General features: G+C 47.3%; 1 protein-coding gene across 1 annotated transcript in view; it reads left to right on the forward strand.

Moving 5' to 3' along the window:
• Positions 1–20,057, forward strand: part of LOC140371099 (signal-induced proliferation-associated 1-like protein 1) — a 45,397-nt gene that overhangs the window by 9,822 nt on the left and 15,518 nt on the right. The window lies entirely within an intron of this gene.

Raw genomic sequence — 20,057 nt, forward strand, 5'->3', positions numbered from 1 at the left:
AACCACAAAAGTGCATAAATAGGTCTTTATGCTCTTGTTTGGGGGATTACTACATTTCTGTCTCTTTTTAGTTCATTTTAATTTTAATTAAACATGATGCTATTCTAGTTTTGCATATCTCCAAAATAACAACTGCGAAATTATACAGTTTCATGTATAATCTCAATTTCATTTTATTTTCGTCCCCAATGGGGCAATTGATTTTGGACCTATAGTTGAAAAAGACACAAAGAATAATTAAAGCCGCGGTAGCGGCGCTGATCGATCTCGCCACCCACGCGACTGTTGTTGTTGTTGTTGTTTTATGGCGGTTGGCATCCAAGTGTTGCATTACCGCCAGACTTTATTCCTCAGACTTTGTCGTAGTCCTCAGACTCTGTCGTAGTCCGTAAAAGTACTCCTTCCATTGCTTTGGTGTTACAAAGCCCATGAGGTCATGATATGTCTTTGTGACTAGAATAGTTGTTGTTGTTTCAGAGACCAACCGGAAAAACAACAACTGCGGCCGGTGGCACAACAACACAACAACAACAATACCTCGTGCACTTGGATGCCAACTGCCATAAAAAACAACAACGACAACAGTTTGGATATTACGGCAACATAGAGGAACGCCTCTGTCCGTATGACGGGGAAGAAGAAGAGGAAGCGTGACCTGGTCGGTGACGATATGAACAGCGGGGAGGACTCCCCTGGAGTCACTGATCCTGTGCAGCGTAGGGCGTCTTCTTGCTCGTCTATGGAGGGCTCTCTCAGTGAGGAGCAGGGCGAGGGGGTTGCAGATGTCGGGGATGTGAGTTCAGAGTGTGAGGTGTTCATAAAGCTCGCGCAGGATAATGCGTCCTTTAAGGGGTGGGATCCGATGGCGTTGACAAGGAGCCTGACTGTAGCTGTGGGAGTGGTCAAGCATGCGAGTGTCCTTAGGGATGGCTCGCTGCTGGTCGTGTGCAAGGACGTGGCTCAGCAAAGGAAGGCGATTGAAGCTAAGTGTCTGGGGGGGAAGGACATTCTTGTGTCTGATGCTGTAAGAGGCACGGTTAGGGGAGTTATAGTAGGCGTCCCTACGACGACATCTGTGGATGACATAAAGGAGAATTTGACTGGAGCTAAGGTGGTGGATGCTAGGCGGTTGAAGATGACCCGGGATGGGGTAAGGTGTGACAGCCTGTCGATAATGATTAGATTTGAAGGTGGGATCCTGCCTCGTGTGGTGTGCGTTGGGTACATGCGCTATGGCGTACGCCCATATGTTCTGCCGCCCCTGCGTTGCTTCAAGTGCCAGCGCTTTGGGCATATTGCAGCGGTCTGTAGAGGGAAGCAGAAGTGTGGTAAATGTGCAGGAGACCACGAGTATGGGAAGTGTGACGACGGAGCAAAACTCAAGTGCTGTAACTGTGGGGGAGAGCATAGCTCTGCCTACGGGGGATGCGTGTTCAGCAAGAGGGCTGCTGAGGTGCAAAAAGTTAGGGCCTCTCAAGGCATATCCTACGCGGATGCGGTCAAGAAGGTGTCTGGTAGTCAGGTGACGGTGGATGCAGTGGGGGCTGCCAGTGCTGCTGGTGTCCAAGGCGACAGGGGAGGGGGCAGCGTTGCCCGCGGCCAGGGGGAGGTCCCCACTGGGATGCCTGTGAGTGTGGCTTCCACGGGCAGAGGCCCTGTGGGTGCGGAGGATGTACTGGTTGTGAAGAGGAAAGATTTCTTCCTCTTTATAGTGGAAGTGATTAACTGTACTGGGCAAACCAAGAAGAGATCCGAAAAGACTAAGATCATCGCTAAGGCTGCAGGGAAGTACTTTGGAGCTGGGGGCCCCGAGTGGACGGAGATAGAGGATGCGCTGCGGGAGGGCGCCCTGCCCCATTCTGGCAGTGGGAGTGGGGGGGGCTCCCGATGCGCCGTCAGGTTCCGGGGGCTCATAATGGCGGTGGTTGTCTTGCAATGGAATGCGCGTAGTCTTCGTGCTAATGGCCAGGAATTTAAGCATTTTGTCTCTACCTTGTTGAACAAGCCTCACGTTATGTGACCTAAATTACGTTGTTGTCAGTGTGAGTAAAGCGCCGGAGGCCCTGGCGGTGAGGGTCTGGCTGGGTGGTGAAGCTGTTACTGTGGTTAACCTTTATAATCCGTGTGGTGAGTTAACGTTAGAGTCCTTGCATAGTATCGGTAAGGATGTTCGGGGAAAGGCCGTGTGGTGTGGGGATTTTAATGCGCATAGCGCTTTGTGGGGCGGTAGTGGTACCGATAGGTATGGGCAGGTGGTAGAGGGTTTTATCAATCAAAGGGAGTTGGTTTGTCTGAATGATGGGGGTGGGACCCGCTATGATATGGGGACCGGTGCGGAAAGTGCAATAGATCTTACACTTGTGTCCAAGGAGTTAGCTGGTGTTTGTAGTTGGGAGGTTCTTGGTAATCTTTCTTTTGGTAGCGATCACTATCTAGTCCGCACCGTGATTGGCTTTGGGAGCTGTATGGTCAGGGGGACGAGGATCCAGAGGTGGCAGTTGGCAAGGGCGAACTGGGGGGCTTTCCTGAGGAAAGCTGATGATGGTTCTAGGGTTCTGCAGGAAGGAGGATTGACTCAGGTGGATGATCTCAATAGTGCAATTGTCTCGCTCATCACGCAGTCAGCGGTAGGCACGATTCCTAAGAGTGGTGGTAGTGGACATAGGAAGCGGGTGCCGTGGTGGATTGAAGCATGTGGTCATGCTGTTAGGGCGAGAAATGCGGCGTTTCGCCGGCTAAGGGTTGCCCACACTGAGGGTGCCCTCATTGACTACAAGAGGGCCCGCGCTGTTGTGCGGAAAACTGTGAGAACGGCCAAGAGTGCCTATTGGAGGCGGTATTGTTCCAAAATTGGGAGAGAAACGCGTCTCGGGGATGTTTGGGGGATGATTAAGCGGATGCATGGGGTTGAGCGCCGTCATGGGACCCCGGTCCTAATACTGAATGGTGTTGAAGCAGTCAGCGACGTTGACAAAGCTGAACTGTTGGCCAGCACCTTTGTGTCGGTGGACAGCTCTGACAATCTCTCACCTGCGGAAAGGCACTACAGGGAGAGTACTTTGGCCCAGAATTCTGAGCTGATTGGGCACCAGCCTTCGACTCAAGATGACCTTGACCTTCCGTTTAGTTTGTTTGAGCTAAGGAGAGCACTTTCTAAGGCGAAACAGACAGCCCCGGGTAAAGATGAGGTGTGCTATGACATGCTCTCTCATTTGACTGATGACACGCTTGGGCTAGTCCTGGGTCTTTTCAACCGTGTTTGGGATTCAGGTTGTGTTCCATCTGCGTGGAAACAGTCTACGGTGGTGCCGGTTCTGAAGCCGGGTAGGCCAGCGTCTGACCCTTCAAGTTATAGGCCGATTGCCTTGACGTCGCAGCTCGGGAAAACGATGGAGCGCATGGTTACCGAGCGGTTGGATTACTTCTTGGAGAGTCGGGGTTTGCTTCCTGCGCACCAGAGTGGTTTCCGTAGGGGCAGGAACACCATGGATTCCGTGTTGTGTTTGGAATCTGATATCCAGCTGGCCAGGGCTCAGAAAGAAAAGGTTATTGCGGTGCTCTTTGATGTGGAGAAGGCGTACGATATGGTTTGGAAGGATGGGCTCCTCATTAAGCTGCGGAAGTGTGGTGTGAAGGGTAAACTGTTTAACTGGGTCCGGAGCTTTCTGTCTGGCCGGCGTATCCAAACCAGAGTGGGCGCTGCTTACTCTGGGGTCTATGGGGTGGAGAATGGGATCCCGCAGGGGAGTGTGTGTAGCCCTATCTTGTTCAATGTTATGATTAAGGACATCTTTGACGACGTGGATGGGTCTGTTGGGAGGAGCCTTTATGCTGACGATGGCGCTCTATGGGTGAGAGGGAGGAATCTCCGGTTTTACGAGGCGAAACTGCAAAGGGCAATACAGCAGGTGGAGCAGTGGACCCTGAAGTGGGGGTTTAAACTGTCCGTACGGAAGTCTCAAGTGATCTGTTTCTTCAATGGGCATAGGGACGTCTCCCTTCGACTGCATGGGCAGGTGCTCGAACAGGTCAGGGAGGTGAGGTTCTTGGGGGTCACCTTTGACGAGAGGCTTAGTTGGCGTCAGCACATTGATGAGGTCAGTGGTAAATGCAAAAGGGTGAATAACTTGCTTCGTTGTCTATCCGGCCAGGACTGGGGGGCCAGCAGAAGGTCGCTCCTGGGTATTTATCGGGCCGTCATGAGGGCGGCTATTGATTATGGCTGTATAGCCTACATGTCTGCGGCTGAGACTAACTTAAAGAAGCTTGATGTGGAGCAAGCCCAGGCCTTGCGCATCTGCTGTAGGGCTTTTAGGACCTCCCCTGTCTCGGCGCTGCAGGTTGAGTTGGGGGAATTGCCGTTACGGCTCCGGAGGCTAGAACTTCTGTTGGCTTACTGGGTGAATGTGCAAGGTCATACGAGCTCTCACCCGGTGAGGGACTTTCTCAGGGTTGATGGGGGGCAGAGTGAGGCTGGCGGTATGGTTTTCAGCCAGGTAGGAAATGCGAAGGCGCGGCTTGCGGGGGTTGGTGATCTGCGTGTGAGCCCGTCGGTGGCTTTGTCTGCTATAGCTCCGTGGAAGTTTGTCCCGGCTCCTGTTGATGTTAGCTTGCATGGCAAGCTTAGAGGAGTCGCTGGGAGGGCACGCAGTTTGCCGTTCAAGCGATCATCGATAAGCACTCAGGTGATGTGTTTATTTATACCGACGGGTCTAGGGATCCTGAGAGTGGGCGTACTGGCGCCGCTTATTTTGTGCCTGACCTGGGGCTAGCGGTCAAGAAGAGGTTGACAGATCGCCTTTCTGTTTTCACGTCGGAACTTATAGCGATACGGTTGGCGTTGGAATGGGCGGAATCTGCTTTGCAGTGTTGCGGCATTGTGGTGGCCTCTGACAGCCTTTCTGCATTGCAAAGCATTAAATCTGGGAAATCGGATTGCAGACAGGATGTGTTGAATGGCATCTTCTGTCTGATGCTCTCCCTGTCCAGGAAGGATGTGAGGGTTTCCTTCATTTGGGTCCCTGCGCATGTGGGGGTGGATGGTAACGAAATGGCTGATGCACTGGCTAAACGTTCCCTTCGGCGGCCATCAATTGATGTGGCGGTTGAGTTGGGCAAGTCTCGTTATCAAGAGTCATGTGGTCGGCCTTTGGCAGGAATTTTGGAGCCACTGTGTTACTGGACGGCATCTCTATCACATACAGGGTAGTGTGGGTCCTTGCGGGTCTATGGGCAGGAACGCGTGGGAGGAAAGGGCCTTCGCCCGCATGAGGATTGGCCATACTGGACTCAATTGGTCACTGAGTAGGATAGGCAAACATCCGACCGGTCTGTGTGGTCACTGTCGGGTGCCAGAGACTGTCGAGCATGTGCTGATTTGCTGTGAGGCTTATGATAGGGAAAGGGCCGAGTTGGCCTTGTGGTTTCGGAATAATGGGCGGGAGTTCAATCTGCGGAACGTTCTGGCGATCCAGTCACAGGGTTTGTGTCAGGCTGTGGTTGCTTACTTATGTAGCACAGGGCTGGGTAAACGTTTATAGAGGTGGGGGGTGTTGGAGACTGAGCCGAGGATGAGGAGCAAGAGGATGTTCTAACGCGCTTGGACTTCGTGGGCCTAGAAACGCCAAAGTTGTTGTTGTTGTTGTTGTTGTTGTTTTATGGCGGTTGGCATCCAAGTGTTGCATTACCGCCAGACTTTATTCCTCAGACTTTGTCGTAGTCCTCAGACTCTGTCGTCGTAGTCCTCAGACTCTGTCGTAGTCCGTAAAAGTACTCCTTCCATTGCTTTGGTGTTACAAAGCCCATGAGGTCATGATATGTCTTTGTGACCGGCTTTATTCCAGGGAGACTCTTCTTCATCTTCCTCTCCTTCTTTGACGTTCGGTGCTTCCACCGTACAGCTTTATTCTTCAGGCTTCATTCTATAGGCTTTAATATGTCCACTGATGTCGCCGCTTGGTAGCCGTGCGTCTACGAGACTGGGCGAGGACAGGAGACCACCCCCACCCCCATCTCGTCACTCTGATCACTCTGACTCCCCACAAGCAGACCCCCATCACTCCGACTCCCATTTAGCGCCTTTAGCCTGTTTTCTATATCTGCCCAATCAAGCTCCTTTGTTCCAAGGAATCTCCCTGCAGCTTTAGCAATGATCCTGATCCTTTCAGTTCTGCTTTGAGTCTGAGCAGCACAGTTTACAACATCCACCATAAAGAGTACAAAATCCTCTCTATCCACAACCAGGGTATTCTCATTAATTCTGGAACCTGCACACATAGGACCTCCACTCTTGAAACCTTCACACTTCTTGGGAGCCACGCTGGCCTCTCTCATTTCGCCCTGGCTGGGAGCAGCGCTGGCTCCTCTCTCTGTATTTACTCTAAACTCGTTACTTGAAACTTTCTTGACTGCATCTGCATAGGATATACCTTGAGAGACCTTTATTTTCTGCACCTCAGCAGCTCTTTTGCTAAACCTGCATCCCCCGTAGGCAGAGCTATGTTCTTCCCCACAGTTACAGCACTTCAGTTTTGCACCCACGTCACACTTCCCATACTCATGATCTCCTGCACATTTACCACACCTTTGCCTCCCTCTACAGACCGCTGCAATATGCCCAAAGCGCTGGCACTTAAAGCAACGCAGGGGCGGCGGAACATATGGCCTGACGCTATAGCACATGTACCCAATGAACACCTTACTAGGCAGGCACCTCCCTTCAAGTGTTACCATTACCGACAAGCTGTCACATCTTACCCCAAACCGGGTCACCTTCAAACGCCTAGCGTCCACCACAGTAACTCCCGTCAAATTCTCCTTAACTTCATCCACAGACGTCGCCGTAGGGACACCTATGATAACTCCTCTGACCGTGTTTTTTTCAGCATTAGACACAAGAATGTCCTTTCCACCCAGACGTTTAGTTCCAATCGCCTTCCGTTGCTGAGCCGCGTCCTTGCACACGACCAGCAGCGAGCCATCTCTAAGGACAAAACGCCAAAGTGATGGAAGAAGTACTTCTAAAGGTTAAAACGACAAAGACGTCCCATGACCTCATGGGCTTTGTAAAACAACAAAGACGTCCCATGATCTCATGGGCTTTGTACGTCCAAAGCACCGAACGTCAAAGAGGGCGAGGAAGGTGAAGAAGAGTCTCCCTGGAATAAAGCCGGTTGGTCTCTGACACAACAACTATTCTAGTCACAAAAACACATCATGACCTCATGGGCTTTGTACGCCAAAGCAATGGGAGGAGTACTTTTACGGACTACGACAGAGTCTGAGGACTACGAAACGTCTGAGGAATAAAGTCTGGCGGTAATGCAACACTCGGACGCCGACGACGACGACGACGACGACGGCGACGGCGGCGGCGGCGGCGGCGGCGGCGGCGGCGGCGGCGGCGGCGGCGGCGACGACGACGACGACGACGACGACGACGCCTCCTCCTCCTCCTCCTCCTCCTCCTTCTCCTCCTCCTCCTCCTCCTCTCACAAAGACATATCATGACTTCATGGGCTTTGTAACACCAAAGCAATGGAAGGAGTTCTTTTACGGACTACGACAGAGTCTGAGGACTACGACAAAGTCTGAGGAATAAAGTCTGGCGGTAATGCAACACTTGGATGCCAACCGCCATAAAACAACAACAACAACAACCGGCTTTATTCCAGGGAGACTCTTCTTCATCTTCCTCTCCTTCTTTGACGTTCGGTGCTTCCACCGTACAGCTTTATTCTTCAGGCTTCATTCTATAGGCTTTAATATGTCCACTGATGTCGCTGCTTGGTAGCCGTGCGTCTACGAGACTGGGCGAGGACAGGAGACCACCCCCAGCTCATCACTCTGACTCCCCACAAGCAGACCCCCATCACTCCGACTCCCATTTAGCGCCTTTAGCCTGTTTTCCATATCTGCCCAATCAAGCTCCTTTGTTCCAAGGAATCTCCCTGCAGCTTTAGCAATGATCCTGATCCTTTCAGTTCTGCTTTGAGTCTGAGCAGCACAGTTTACAACATCCACAATGAAGAGTACAAAATCCTCTCTATCCACAACCAGGGTATTCTCATTAATTCTGGAACCTGCACACTTGGGACCTCCACTCTTGAAACCTTCACACTTCTTGGGAGCCACGCTGGCCTTTCTCATTTCGCCCTGGCTGGGAGCAGCGCTGGCTCCTCTCTCTGTATTTACTCTAAACTCGTTACTTGAAACTTTCTTGACTGCATCTGCATAGGATATACCTTGAGAGACCTTTATTTTCTGCACCTCAGCAGCTCTTTTGCTAAACCTGCATCCCCCGTAGGCAGAGCTATGCTCTTCCCCACAGTTACAGCACTTCAGTTTTGCTCCCACGTCACACTTCCCATACTCATGATCTCCTGCACATTTACCACACCTTTGCCTCCCTCTACAGACCGCTGCAATATGCCCAAAGCGCTGGCACTTAAAGCAACGCAGGGGCGGCGGAACATATGGCCTGACGCTATAGCACATGTACCCAATGAACACCTTACTAGGCAGGCACCTCCCTTCAAGTGTTACCATTACCGACAAGCTGTCACATCTTACCCCAGACCGGGTCACCTTCAAACGCCTAGCGTCCACCACCGTAACTCCCGTCAAATTCTCCTTAACTTCATCCACAGACGTCGCCGTAGGGACACCTACGATAACTCCTCTGACCGTGTTTCTTTCAGCATTAGACACAAGAATGTCCTTTCCACCCAGACGTTTAGTTCCAATCGCCTTCCGTTGCTGAGCCGCGTCCTTGCACACGACCAGCAGCGAGCCATCTCTAAGGACACTCGCACTCTTGATCACTCCCACAGCTACAGTTAGGCTCTTTGACAATGCCACTGAATTCCACTCCTTAAAGGATGCACTGTCCTGTGCAAGCTTTATGATCACCTTACAGTCTCTGCTCTCACCCCGGATATCAATAGCTTCAGCCTCATCCTGCTGCTCATTCCCAGAACCCTCGGACGAGCTAAGGGACTTTTTACGTTTCCGGGCACGTGCAGGCAGAAAAGGCTGCTCCTCCACGCCGTCCAGAACGTCTTCCATCCCCGATCCACTCTCCTCCGCCATCTCCCGTCTCTCCAGACCGGGTGTTGAGCAAGGTCTCCTCACAGTTTTGTACTATAATGGCGATTGGCATCCAAGTGTTGCATCTGTGTGTGGCACTGCACCGGCCTTGTTGTTTCAGAGACCACAGTCCTCAGACTGTGTTTTGATTGCGATTGCCCCGACACTGCATTCTGTTAGACTTTATTCTTTAGACTTTAGACTTTATTCTTCAGACTTTATTCTTCAGACTTTATCGGTTTAGACTTTATTCTTTAAACCCCCTCCTCCCTGTGCCTCCGTCACCTAGCAACAGAGACCCGCCGCTAACGCTAATGCTAAGACCACGGCACGAGAAGAAATGTTCCATCAAAATAAGAGGAAGAGGAAGTGAAGGCATTAATTGCGCCTCTGCTGGCCAATTGTGAAAATACACAATATCTGCAATTCACTTTTTTTCATGGTGTCTTGAGGACAATATAATCCATGAGTTTCAAACAAATCAGACAATGTTGAGTTTTTCACACAATGTTTTAGGGGGCACTATAGAGTAAATTTGTTACATGGTATTAATTATTTCCAATCAGACCATAAAAACGCATTAGTGAGTGAAATATGAGCTCCGTAGATCATTTCCATTAGGCGTGACTTGTCCTTGAAAAAACAGGAAATTGAGTCTTTTTTTTAGGGCGTGTTACGCAGAGATCGTACGTAATATCAATTTTTTTTTGAATATTTATTAAATTTCAATGTTCAAATGTTTGAGCCCGATCGGACAAAAAACCTAGGACAAGTACGATTTTGAAAAAAAAAAAGTCAAACGTGTGGGCGTTACTATGATTCAAGATGGCTGACTTCCTGTTTATCAAGATAAGATAAGATAAGATAAGATATTCCTTTATTGTCCCACATGGGGAAATTTCATTGGTGCAACGCAGGTAGATACAGAGGTAGATACAGAAGAACAGATCACTTATAGGAAGTCTGAAAAACACTTTCAGTAGAAGATCTCCTATAAATCATAGAGCGATGCTGCCAGGTGTGTTTTACTTGTCAAAGGTCAGAGGTCAAAGGTAGCTCTATCACTGTCCCAAGTTGCATGTGCCTAGGCCAAAGAGTAAGAGTTTAATGTTTTTTTCTTTTTTGAACTAGTCGGCACTGTTGCGACGGGCGTTCTCGCAACCTCCATTTTATCCGAGTTCGGGCCGAGCCGATCACGTCTATGTCCCCATGTGTGACCTATGACCCCATGTGTGACATTCATCAATGTTCAGGGGGTCAAAAATGCCCGCGTTGTGGAAGAATGACCATGAAAGAGGCTCGAGCCAAATATGGGCTAAACCAGGTCAACAACTGGACTAAATACAAACCAGGAATAAATCATGCCTAGAGTCGCATAAGGCATTTCATATTGTGTCCGGTTGAAATAAATAACCATGAATATCATCAGTCAGGTGGAAAATGAGCAGAAAATCCATGGAAATGTCCCCATGAAAAAAAATAGAATTGATTAAAACATTTTCCTTTTTGTTTTTAACACTTTAAATGTTCTGGCACCTCCTTATCTGGCCGAGTTTCTGTCGGCTCCAAACCCAAGCAGGGCTCAAAGGTCGACAAATCAGTTTCTGCTGAACGTCCCCAGAGCCAGACTCAAACACTGGTGTGATCGAGCTTTCTCTGTCGCTGGTCCCAGACTCTAGAACAAACTGCCCCCCGACATGCACACATGCACCCCCCCGACATGCACACATGCACCCCCCCCGACATGCACACGTGCGCCCCCCCGACATGCACACATGCGCCCCCCGACATGCACACATGCGCCCCCCGACATGCACACATGCCCCCCCCCGACATGCACACACGCACACCCCCCGACATGCACACATGCACCCCCCGACATGCACACGCACGCCCCCCGACATGCACACACGCACCCCCCGACATGCACACACGCGCCCCCCCGACAGGCACACATGCGCCCCCCGACATGCACACATGCACCCCCCCGACATGCACACATGCGCCCCCCGACATGCACACGTGCGCCCCCCGACATGCACATGTGCGCCCCCCCGACATGCACACATGCGCCCCCCGACATGCACCCCCGACATGCACACACGCGCCCCCCCCGACATGCACACACGCGCCCCCCCCCGACATGCACACACGCGCCCCCCCGACATGCACACATGCGCCCTACGACATGCACACAAGCGCCCCCCCCCGACATGCACACATGCGCCCTACGACATGCACACATGCGCCCTACGACATGCACACACGCGCCCCCCCGACATGCACACATGCGCCCTACGACATGCACACATGCGCCCTACGACATGCACACATGCGCCCTACGACATGCACACACGCGCCCCCCCCGACATGCACACATGCGCCCTACGACATGCACACACGCGCCCCCCCCGACGTGCACACATGCGTCCCCCCGACGTGCACACATGCGTCCCCCCGACGTGCACACATGCGCCCCCCCGACATGCACTCATGCGCCCCCCGACATGCACACATGCCCCCCCCCGACATGCACACATGCACACCCCCCGACATGCACACGCACGCCCCCCGACATGCACACACGCACCCCCCCGACATGCACACACGCACCCCCCCGACATGCACACATGCGCCCCCCGACATGCACACATGCACCCCCCCGACATGCACCCCCGACATGCACACACGCGCCCCCCCCCGACATGCACACACGCGCCCCCCCGACATGCACACACGCCCCCCCCGACATGCACACACGCGCCCCCCCGACATGCACACATGCGCCCTACGACATGCACACATGCGCCCCCCCCGACATGCACACATGCGCCCTACGACATGCACACATGCGCCCTACGACATGCACACACGCGCCCCCCCCGACATGCACACATGCGCCCCCCGACATGCACACACGCACCCTACGACATGCACACACGCGCCCCCCCCGACATGCACACATGCGCCCTACGACATGCACACATGCGCCCTACGACATGCACACACGCCCCCCCCGACATGCACACATGCGCCCTACGACATGCACACACGCGCCCCCCCCCCGACATGCACACACGCGCCCCCCCCGACATGCACACATGCGCCCCCCCCGACATGCACACATGCGCCCCCCCCCGACATGCACACATGCGCCCCCCCCGACATGCACACATGCGCCCCCCCCGACATGCACACATGCGCCCTACGACATGCACACACGCCCCCCCCGACATGCACACACGCGCCCTACGACATGCACACACGCGCCCCCCCCCGACATGCACACACGCGCCCCCCCCCCGACATGCACACATGCGCCCCCCCCCCGACATGCACACATGCGCCCCCCCCCGACATGCACACATGCGCCCTACGACATGCACACATGCGCCCTACGACATGCACACACGCCCCCCCCCGACATGCACACATGCGCCCTACGACATGCACACATGCGCCCTACGACATGCACACATGCGCCCTACGACATGCACACCGTCAGAATATAGCCTTTTTAAATCCAGGCTTAAAACATATTTATTCAAACTGGCTTTCGATGTAGTGACACTTTACTTTATACCATATGTTTTTACTTAGTTTTATGTTTTGTATTGCCCTGATTTGTATTGTGAAGTACGTTGGTCACCTTCAGTGTTGTAAAGAGCTCTATAAATAAAGGTTGATTTGATTGATTGACATTCACAACAACAACAAAATCAGTTATTTGAATTTTGTATATAACATTTTCGACGTAATTGAACAAATAGACTCACTCATTTAATGAATACAATGAATGTATTCCCCCTCCCAAGAATGCGATCAATGTAAAACTACTCAAAGTATACAAAACAGTATTCCTCCATCATTATGAATCTAGATATTGAACGTTTTGCAGTGTGTCTGAAACTAGTCGGCTCTCAGTGACTTTAGTCCTTATCATCTCTCTCCTCTTTAAGGTCACTGTTTAACTTGTTCAGTCACCGGGCTGTCATTTGTTTTGTCTGTAATCCCAAAAGACGATCGTGTGTGCTCAGATGTGACCATTGAGAGACAGATAAAACACCATGTGACACTTAACAAAATAAGTTGGACTGTAGTGCTGATTTAATCATCAGTTATTTTAGGTTAGCATTAGCATTTAGGCATAAACACCTACTTAAGTAAACACCGATGTAGTCTCCGGTACAGATGCCACGATGTCATATGTTCGTGTCACATTATGACATTATTGTGAGAAAAAACATCACGATTTAACAATAATGTGCAATTATTGAGACGGTGACTAAACAACAGTGAAATCTTTTATTAGGCCCGAGCCCTAGCAGCCTATTGCTCCCGCAACACTGCCGAAGGCAAATTAGTCAACAATTTTGTTCACGTCGAACTTTAACAAACTCCTCCAAGGGCGTTTCTCCCACGAACCTCAAAATCGGTGTACGTCTTCTAGACAAGTGGGGCATCTAAAGTTATTCAAAGTTTTGGGATCACTTTTATGGTCTACGTGCGGTGCAGCCGCAAAGTTGGACAACTTATTTTGGGATATTGGAAATCTGAAAATGTCTCCCATTTGAACAAAACGAGTCTGATTAAGACCAAATTTTAATCAGTTGTTAAACTTTCAAGTTTGGACCAGTTTATGGTGAGTAGTGACCTTTACATTAACAATGACGGACAAAAAATTGTTTTACGTAAATGTTCAAAACTTTGCCCAAAATTCTATTTTGGCAATCAGACATATGCCCTAATTTTTACGGCGTAGTGATGACGGAAACCTCCCATGTTATCTCTATGGGAAAATCGCAAAATCACTCTAATTTCCACATTTTTATGTTTCACACGTTAACGAACTCCTCCTAGGGCGTTTGCCCGACCAACCTAAAATTGGATGAGAATCATCTTCAGCACTTGGGCATCAAAAGTTATTAAAATTATTATGATTTGTTAAACGGTGTATGTGTTTACAGTGGCCTATAAACAAGTTTTTCCAAATAACATGACATTTTGCACAAAATTCTAATTTAGCATCCAGATCATAAAAGTATGGGAGCCAAAGTCATATTTTGTACTGCGTAGCCGTAGCAATGACAGAAACATCCCATGTTATCCCTATGGGAAAACCTCTCAAATTACCAAATTTTTACGCTTCACACTTTAACGAACTCCTCCTAGGGGCGATTGCCCGATCAAGCTCATATTTGGGGAAAATCATTTACACCACCGGGGCATCAAAAGTTATTCAAATTTGTATTCTAAGTGTCATGGTCTCTGTACGGCAGAGCCGCAAATTTAACTGACAATTGTGTTAATTTGCACTGGTTAAGCACAGCATTGGCCATGTACAATGTGTTGCTGTCTTAGTTCTCAGATAACACACACAATGGATGACGCTTGCGGCTTTCATTTCCTTATGTTACTGTACTTAAAACCGTCTTCCTCATCAAGCCCTAGTGGTCACATCTGACAATGACAACTTTTTTAAGGATGTCACTCTTGGCTGTGATTATGAGAGCCCATAATATTTAAGTTTATTTCCATAATTTTAGGTTGTACTCCCTGTTAAGTTTTTATTCCCTGCTTATTCCCATGAATGTCCACGAATTCCCTTAAATTCACAATCATTTCTGTGGACATTTTGCAACCCTAGCCAGTGTTTGTCTACCCTAGTAGACAAACACTTTTAGCAACTAATTCTGACAATGACGATTAGATTGTAATGCTTACATTTTCTCCATATTAACTGCTGTGGTATTGTTTTTAGTTTGCATTGTAAACCTAGTTAACAGTGAAATACAGAAAATAGCAGTTTAACGAAACATGGGGCTTCTGCTTGCACTTGGATTGACAACACTACAGCAGTTTCCTGTATATATAACACTTATAACTGCCGCAAATGTTATTAATCCATTATGTCTGTGTTTCAGAAACACAGACATAATGGATTAATAAAACACAGAAAGTATAAGAATCTTATACTCTGTGCGTGTGTGTTTGCTGTCTCTTAATCATTGCAAACCAATTTACCCAAGGGTACAAATAAAGATACTTAACCTACCAGATTACAGTATAAATTAAGGGATAGGTGGTTTCGTTTTAATAATTGATTGACTCTATTAATGAATAAATTAATCAGTGAAAACTAGTGTTTTGAGGTCAAGAAATCCCACATCAGAAATAGCACATCCACTAACTTCCTCCCTCTTACACAGCTTCAAAGCAAAAGTATTTAGTATGTGCTTTGTATTTTTATTTACGTCAAAGCAGTGTCTTATTTTAATTAGAATCTTCTGAAGTTGTGATCTGCACCAGAAGTATTTCAGATAATTCCATGGGAAAAGTCTATTTTCTCTTAGGTGGATCTCCCAGAAATAAAAGGCTTGGAGTTAGTATAGTTCTGCCTTTGATGTTTTCCCATTCAGTATTCAGTCCCTAGAGTTCCCGCTGTCTATTTTTATTTGCAGAATTGATTGCCTCGTGCCATGTGTGCCTATAAGACCTGCGTTCGCTCTAATGGATTTAAAGGTCTGGCAGGTGCTGGGCAGATGGGGCAGTGAGTGAAAGTGCAGCCCAGTGCACCCTTCCACTTTTAAAGCTGAGCCTAAACCTGCTGCAGGTCAGCAGACAGGCAGGCAGGCAGCTAACTCATTAGCATTTTTAACATTCCTCTGCAGGCCAAAGAACACTCATTTCCATTTTTTTCACTACTCTGTAAAACTAGAATTATAGCTTGCAACATGCTGGCATTTTGTCATAGCAAGCAGTAAAACCCCTAAAGCTTGTCTCTGTACATTAAGCATTTATGGGAGATGTCATTACATCAGGAGGGCTTTAGTGAATTCTTTACAAATAAAGTCCAAATTACTTCTTTTGATTATTCAGTTTTAACCAGGGTAAATAATAAGACAAAGTCGGACACAAGTTAAGTCCCCCAAGTAATTTAACTAGTGGGACTTAACTTGTGTCCATTGACCATTGACTTAACCCCCACATCAAAACCCAGCAGAGTTTCAGACACAGACAATCTATCCTTTTCTGTGATACACATGGTGATACACTAGAAAGCACATGGCTAATATGCATATGTAAACACAAATGTAGCACGATGCTATTTTTGGATCATGTCATTTGTCACAGTTATGTGTCCACGTCAGCAAGTTGTGGCAACACTCAGCTGTGCCATCAGTGTGGTCTTGACCTCTCTGTTGACCTCTGTAACACTTTCAGATGGCAGGTAAAAATACATCTAACTTTGTCAGCATTGCATCTTTAAGGACAAACCCAGTTGGACTAGAAAATCTCATTAAAACTAGATATTCTGTTCTTTTTTTAATTACATCTAATGTTGCTTTTTTGTCTTTTGTTTTATGAACTAATTATTAAAATAAAAATACTTAAACAGGGGAACATACAAGCTAACTCTGCCTATTTGACAAGGATTATTACAATAGATTAAAACATCTTGAAATATATACCCAACACTTTTCAGTTGCTTAGTGATTCCTTTATATACAAGTGGACCACCTAAGATGTTAGCAGCTTAATTGGCATTTTTGGCCCAAGTGGTTTCTTCTGGACAAAGGCTTGCATTGTTGAACCCAGGGCGCAGTCTAATGACACCTCTGGGAACACGACTAAGTTTACTATTACCAACTATAAGCTATTTGAAGTGCTTCAAGTGCCATTTATCTTGCCCTCTCTCCCACATAACCAGCAAAACTCCAGTCTAAGACTAGAGCAAAGGGAAATACTCAGGAATACCAAGCTAGAGTGGTGACAAAGAATATTCTGGCAGAACTCCAAAAGCGTCTCCTTGTGTTGGAGCTGTGACATAAATTCACTTTGCCACTGCTTGGCTCTGCCCATTACTCACTGAACTGTGCTGCTCTGATAACGAGAGGACCAGAGTTCAGCCACAGCGGCTTACAATGCTTAGACAAATGAAAATGTATCGACACCACAGACTCTGAGTGCACGTGGTATTGGTATCACGTGTGTGGTCACAAAGGCTCTGTCAGGTTGTATTATGTCTCTTTGTGCTGTGCCACTTTTTTACACTACTAGTATCAAGGCTTTAACTGGGAAGCTTAGTGCAATGATGCAATATGCATATTTAAGGCATTACAACAGACAAGGGCAGACTTTGTCTGAACATGCACCATGTAGACGATCATTGCTTTCTCTACTCAAAATTGGCGACATTCCTGAGGTTTGCCTTGTGGTAGGATAATTCCATCGTTGTCTGAAGTTGAATGGGTTTTTAAGTTTATTTTTAATTATGATATTTTCCCACCGTAAAAAGAAACGGTGGTTCAGCTGATTCAGTCTAATGTAGATTCCAAAATGTGGTGCAGCTGTGATTTGGCTGATTATAGCTTCATTCATTCATAATTCTTGCAAAGCCCTTATTACTCCGCCTCTCTAAAGTGGCAATTATCCTCTGGCTTCATGACCTTTGTGGGTTGAGCCTGAACGACGCCTTCCACATCACTTGATGTTTTGTTTTCTTCCATGTTTTCCAAATGGCATTCATGCAAAGGTTTCAGCTCTTACCTTTTGAAAATATACCAACATTTCATGAAGTCAAGCTTCCTGGCAGCTCTTGTACACACAGCAAAAACCGTGCCAGGTAGTTATCAAAAGCTTCACTGTGTCGTAGTGGGGCCTCTTCTTGCCCATGTCTGGACAGAGGACTCTTTGTGCTTGCTGCCCAGCCGCCCAGCCGGTCCCATACAGCAGGGAGATTAGAAGACGAGGGAAGACCATGGGCTAAATGGTATGGTGCTTGTCTGAAAGCCAATGGTGTCAGCCAAACAGCGCCTTAGCCCAATTCAACCCAGTAGTAATTACAAGCTTGTAGAGCCATCCTCTGGCTCTTTTGTCTCTATTTTAGAAACACTTGTCTAATGTACTGGGAACTCTATTCCCACTGTGTTTGAAGACATGGGACAAAAGGTTCACCAACGGGTGCTTTATCTGTTGACAACCCCCAATCAAAGCCCACCCCCGAAGAGCAACTTCAGAAGGTCCTTCTGTATGTTTACATTGAAGGTGGAGAGCGCTCTGAATTACCTTCGTCCCTTTATAATTGGGTGACTTACTGCAATGGATCTTTTTTGTTTGTTTGTTTGTTTGTTTGTTTGGCACATTTTCTGAAACTTTTCATAAAACGTAGCAATTGGCAAAACTAAAAATGTAAATAATTTCAGAATAACTGAAAAGTCAAACTTTGTGATGAAAACATTATAAACCACTATATCTAACCATCAATACCAGACAACGCTACAACCTTTAATACCAGTATCCGGCTGTTTCTGTCGATTTTTAGACCATTCCATTTGGTGCAAATATAAATTACACACTCAAAATTGCAAACTTGTGCATTCTAGCATCTGAACTGTTTCAGGCTTAAAATATTAAGTCTCTGTTTCCACCAGCAGTTGAGTGACAAATTGTCTTATATTATAATTCCTGTCAAGTCTTCTGTCTAAATACTTAGATTAGAGTGGGCTATGTTTTGGTGGACAGATCACAGTACAAACAAAGAGAGTGATATATTTTCAATCTGTTTAAAGGGCATTAAGGTTTTTGTTGATATTTAGTTAAAACTGTAAATGTGTGAGATTTGTTGCCGTGAAAGCTAACTTGATGCTTATTTGAATATGTTGATGCCAACACACTTTCACAATGTCTGGCTTCTCAGTGAAGTTCTGACTCATATTGAGTCATATTGAGATGGAGATTCAGTAGTTTTCTGATTCTGATTAAGCAGTGTTAGTTTCATGTTTGATTCATAATAACCTGCTGCGTGTGCACCTGACATTTGCATTTGTATGACTCCAGGGCACGTGTCTGAATCACTGTCATAATCAATGCAGTCAGTCCTCTCTGCGTCACATGCCTCTGAGCGCAGGACTTTGTGTCCAGACATGTCCCTGTATCACTGTTTCTGTTTTTCACACTTAGGCATACCATTATATCACCACTGCCTCCATCTGTGTGGTCACTGGCTCAGCTTCTTGGGTTGTTGCGCCAATGACAGGAAGTTATGCAATTTAGTCAACTGACAAGTTGTCTGAATTTGTATGACAGAGAAGATGTTTAGATAATAGATGTGATAAACTTCTCTCACAGTCATCTGTTTTGTCTGTCTTGATCTCTCTGTCTCACTAGTTTTCTTATTAATTATTTGATTAAAAGCACTTGCAGTGCATATAAGCATTTGACCTAGTCTTCAGTGCTGCCTTAACAAAAAATCTAATATGACAATTTTAGTGAAAATTGATTTTACCTCCTGATTCGAAATGGGCAGCAAATGGGACATGCGTAGAGAAAACTGTTAACAATCAACTTTATAGTAACAAGGTTCAAAGCTCATCTTATTTACCCAATAGTTGTATTTGACAAATCTAAAGAAAAAAAAACATCTTTATTTTGCTAAATGAATGTTTGAACTGTCACTGTCACGCGTTCTGAAACTATGTTAGTTTGTTCCTTGCTTCTTTTTGGATTGAATTGTGTATTGATAGCACCAAATTCTAAAAAGGAATTCTATCTGTTATTTCCTGTATTTGCCACCTTTTTTTTCACAAACATCCTCTAGACAGATGAAAAACAATGATAAATATTTGCCACAATAATCCCAATATAAATAGCGAAAACCTGTCACATGCACTTCAAGTTCTTTAGATCTATTTGCTATGTTTTTATTGCAGGTTCTCAAGGCAACAATGTTTGATATTTTTATGATTATTACATACATTAACAGTAGATGTTTCTCATTAAGGCTTTTTACATCACACATGGCTTTAGCAATCTAGGTCAAAGCCATTTTTATAGACAGTAGCAACAGTAAAAGAACCTCATAAATTGTAGGATGTTCTTTCTGGAGAAGCTGCAGCTGTCACAGCCCACGGTTTGTGTCTAATGTGATCAGAGCTTTGACCGGGCAGATCTGACTGAGCCTTAATCTC

The sequence above is a fragment of the Eucyclogobius newberryi genome, unplaced genomic scaffold, assembly GCF_026437365.1.
Source record: "Eucyclogobius newberryi isolate DKJ021-1_F unplaced genomic scaffold, fEucNew1.0.hap1 SCAF_21, whole genome shotgun sequence".
Lineage (NCBI taxonomy): Eukaryota > Metazoa > Chordata > Actinopteri > Gobiiformes > Gobiidae > Eucyclogobius > Eucyclogobius newberryi.